Source organism: Arachis ipaensis, chromosome B10 (genome assembly GCF_059453495.1).
Source record: "Arachis ipaensis isolate K30076 ecotype BB chromosome B10, ASM5945349v1, whole genome shotgun sequence".
NCBI lineage: Eukaryota > Viridiplantae > Streptophyta > Magnoliopsida > Fabales > Fabaceae > Arachis > Arachis ipaensis.
In genome coordinates, this window is record NC_142435.1 from 50,858,487 (window position 1) to 50,863,283 (window position 4,797).

General features: G+C 35.8%; 1 non-coding gene across 1 annotated transcript; it reads right to left on the bottom strand.

Annotated features, from left to right (window-relative positions):
- Positions 1 to 4,305: 4,305 nt before the first annotated feature.
- Positions 4,306 to 4,413, bottom strand: LOC148580003 (small nucleolar RNA R71). The gene has a single exon (XR_015899504.1). It is a non-coding gene; the product is annotated as a small nucleolar RNA R71 (small nucleolar RNA).
- Between the last annotated feature and the right edge of the window lie 384 nt (positions 4,414 to 4,797).

Genomic DNA, 4,797 nt, shown 5'->3' on the forward strand with positions numbered 1-4,797 from the left:
AAGCTCGTCACAGCCATCCCTTCCCAGATCCTACTCGAAATACCACAGAAAAGGTTTAGACTTTCCGAATCTCATGAATGGCCATTGATGAGCGGATAATTTATACGCTTTTTGGCATTGTTTTTAGTATGTTTTTAGTAGAATCTAGTTACTTTTAGGGATGTTTTCATTAGTTTTTATGTTAAATTCACATTTCTGGACTTTACTATGAGTTTGTGTGTTTTTCTGTGATTTCAGGTATTTTCTGGCTGAAATTGAGGGACTTGAGCAAAAATCAGATTCAGAGGTTGAAGAAGGACTGCTGATGCTGTTGGATTCTGACCTCCCTGCACTCAAAATGGATTTTCTGGAGCTACAGAACTCAAAATGGCGCGCTTCCAATTGCGTTGGAAAGTAGACATCCAGGGCTTTCCAGCAAAATATAATAGCCCATACTTTTGCCAAGAATAGATGACGTAAACTGGCGTTCAACGCCAGCTTTCTGCCCAAATCTGGCGTCCAGCGCCAGAAAAGGAGCCAAAACCAGAGTTGAACGCCCAAACTGGCACAAAAGCTGGCGTTCAACTCCAGAAAGGACCTCTACACGTGCAACACTCAAGCTCAGCCTAAGCACACACCTAGTGGGCCCCAGAAATAGATTTATGCATCAATTACTTACTTCTGTAAACCCTAGTAGCTAGATTATTATAAATAGGACCTTCTACCATTGTATTAGGTATCTTTGATCAGCTTTTGATCTTTGATCAGTTGTATGCTATCTTAGATCACATTTGAGAGCTGGCCTCTCGGCCATGCCTGGACTTTCACTTATGTATTTTTAACGGTAGAGTTTCTACACTCCATAGATTAAGGTGTGGAGCTCTGCTGTTCCTCAAAGATTAATGCGAAGTACTACTATTTTCTATTCAATTCATCTTGTTTCGCTTCTAAGATATTCATTCGTACTTCAATCTGAATGTGATGAACGTGACAATCATCATCATTCCCTATGAACGCGTGCCTGACAACCACTTCCATTCTACCTTAGACTGAATGAGTATCTCTTAGATCTCCTAACCAGAATCTTCGTGGTGTAAGCTAGAATGATGGCGGCATTCAAGAGAATCCGGAAGGTCTAAACCTTGTCTGTGGTATTCCGAGTAGGATTCAATGAATGAATGACTGTGACGAGCTCCAAACTCGCGATTGCGGGGCGTTAGTGACAGACACAAAAGGATAGTAAATCCTATTCCAGCATGATCGAGAACCGACAGATGAATAGCCGTGCCGTGACAGGGTGCGTTGACCATTTTCACTGAGAGGATAAGATGAAGCCATTGACAAGGGTGATGCCTCCAGACGATTAGCCATGCCGTGACAGGGCATTTGGATCATTTTCTCGAGAGAAGACCGAAAGTAGCCATTGACAATGGTGATGTATCACATAAAGCCAGCCATGGAAAGGAGTAAGACTGATTGGATGAAGATAGCAGGAAAGCAGAGGTTCAGAGGAACGAAAGCATCTCCATTCGCTTATCTGAAATTCTCACCAATGATTTACATAAGTATTTCTATCCCTATTTTATTATACTATTTTCGAAAACTCCATAACCATTTGATATCCGCCTGACTGAGATTTGCAAGGTGACCATAGCTTGCTTCATACTGACAATCTCCGTGGGATTCGACCCTTACTCACGTAAGGTATTACTTGGACGACCCAGTGCACTTGCTGGTTAGTTGTGCGAAGTTGTGAACCATGGTATTGGCATCATGTTTTTGGCGCCATTACCAGGGAAAGAAAGAGCAATGAATTTTACATAATCAAGGTGTAATCACAATTTCTGTGAACCAAGTTTTTGGCGCCGTTGCCGGGGATTGTTCGAGTATGGACAACTGACGGTTCATCCTGTTGCTCAGATTAGGTAATTTTCTTTTTGTTTTGTTTTCAAAAATTTTTCAAAAATCTTTCAAAAATTTTCTCATCTGTTTTCGAAAAAAAAAAAAAGAAAAATGTTTTCAAAAATATATTTTTATTCAAAATTTTTAAGAATGAATTCTAGTGTTTCATGAAGCATGTGAAGCCTGGCTGGCTGTAAAGCCATGTCTAAATTCGTTTGGACTAAGGCTTCCAACCATCAGCTGTTATACGACTGTAGGGTATGTCAGGCATGTCATGTCTGGTTTACATGCAGAAGCTTGGCTAGCCATTGGCCATGTCTAGTGTTTTGGACCGAAGCTTTCATTGAAAGCTTGGCTGGCTAGTGAGCCATGTCTAATTCCTGGACTGAAGCTTTAGACTAACATGGCAAGATTCCTGGAATTCATATTAAAAATTTTTGAAATCCTTATTTTTGTTTTTCAAATAATTTTCGAAAAAAAAATCCAAAAAAATTAGAAAATCATAAAAATCAAAAATATTTTTTGTGTTTCTTGTTTGAGTCTTGAGTCATGTTATAAGTTTGGTGTCAATTGCATGTGCATCTTGCATTTTTCGAAAATTCATGCATTCATAAGTGTTCTTCATGATCTTCAAGTTGTTCTTGGTAAGTCTTCTTGTTTGATCTTTGCATTTGCTTGTTTTGTGTCTTTTCTTGTTTTTCATATGCATTCTTGAATTCTTAGTGCCTAAGCATTAAAGAATTCTAAGTTTGGTGTCTTGCATGTTTTCTTTGCATTAAAAATTTTTCAAAAATGTATTCTTGATGTTCATCATGATCTTCATAGTGTTCTTGGTGTTCATCTTGACATTCATAGCATTCTTGCATGCATTCATTGTTTTGATCTAAAAATTTCATGCATTGCATAATTTTCATGTTTTTCATAAAAATTTCAAAAATAATATATATATATATATATATATATCTTTCCCTTTTTCTCTCATCAAATTCGAAAATTGAGTTGACATTTTCAAAAATTTTTAAAAATCAAAGTTGTTTCTTATGAGTCAAATCAAATTTTCAATTTGAAAATCTTATCTCTTTCAAAATCTTTTTCAAAAATCAAATCTTTTTCAAAATTCTTAGTTATTTTCGAAAATTCCAAAAATATTTTTCAAAAAATCTTTTTCTTATTTTTATATCAAATTTTCGAAAATAACAATAACAATTAATGTTTTGATTCAAAAATTTCAAGTTTGTTACTTACTTGTTAAGAAAGATTCAAACTTTGAATTCTAGAATCATATCTTGTGATTTCTTGTGAATCAAGTCATTAATTGTGTTTTTTTTAAAAAAATCAAATCTTTTTCAAAACTAATTTCAATCATATCTTTTCAAAAAATATCTTCTTATCTTATCTTTTTCAAAAATTTGATTTCAAAATATCTTTTCTAACTTCCTAACTTCTTATCTTTTCAAAATTTGTTTCAACTAACTAACTAACTTTTTGTTTGTTTCTTATCCTTTTCAAAACTACCTAACTAACTCTCTCCCTCTAATTTTCGAAAATATCTTCCCCCTTTTTCAAAATTTCTTTTTAATTTACTAATTATTTTGATTTTTTATTTTAATTTTCGAAAAACTACTAACCTTTTTCAAAAAAAAAAAAACTTTTTTCAAAAATCACTAACTCTTTTTCAAAATTTATTTTCGAAAATTCCTTCTCTCTCATCTCCTTCTCTTTGTTTATTCATTCACTAACATCTCATCTCACATCTCTGCCCTCCTCACAGTTGTGTTTCTTTTTTTACATCACATTCTCTGTCTTCTTCTTTTCTTCTACTAACAATAAGGAACCTCTTTACTGTGACATAGAGGATTCCTCTTCTTTTCTTGTTTTCTTCTCTTTCTTATGAGCAGGAACAAGGAAAAAGGCATTCTTGTTGAAGCTGATCCAGAACCTGAAAGGACTCTGAAGAGAAAATTAAGAGAAGCTAAATTACAACAATCCAGAGACAACTTGATTGAAAATTTCAAACAAGTAAAGGAGATGGCAGCCGAACCCAACAACAATGCAAGGAGAATGCTTGGTGACTTTACTGCACCAAATTCTAACTTACATGGAAGAAGTATCTCCATTCCTGCCATTGGAGCAAACAACTTTGAGTTGAAACCTCAATTAGTTTCTCTGATGCAGCAGAACTGCAAGTTTCATGGACTTCCATCTGAAGATCCTTTTCAGTTCTTAACTGAATTCTTGTAGATATGTGATACTGTTAAGACTAATGGAGTAGATCCTGAAATCTACAGGCTCATGCTTTTCCCTTTTGCTGTAAGAGACAGAGTTAGAGTATGGTTGGACTCTCAACCTAAGGATAGCATGAACTCTTGGGATAAGCTGGTCAAGGCCTTCCTAGCCAAGTTCTTTCCTCCTCAAAAGCTGAGCAAGCTTAGAGTGGATGTTCAAACCTTCAGACAGAAAGAAGGTGAATCCCTCTATGAAGCTTGGGAGAGATACAAAGGACTAACCAAAAAGTGTCCTTCTGACATGCTTTCAGAATGGACCATCCTGGATATATTCTATGATGGTCTGTCTGAGTTATCTAAGATGTCATTGGATACTTCTGCAGGTGGATCCATTCACCCAAAGAAAACGCCTGCAGAAGCTCAAGAACACATTGACATGGTTGCTAATAACCAGTTCATGTACACTTCTGAGAGGAATCCTGTGAGTAATGGGATGCCTATGAAGAAAGGAGTTCTTGAAATTGATACTCTGAATGCCATATTGGCTCAGAATAAAATATTGACTCAGCAAGTCAATATGATTTCTCAGAGTCTGAATGGAATGCAAGCTGCATCCAACAGTACTCAAGAGGCTTCTTATGTAGAAGAAGCTTATGATCCTGAGAACCCTGCAATAGCAGAGGTAAATTAT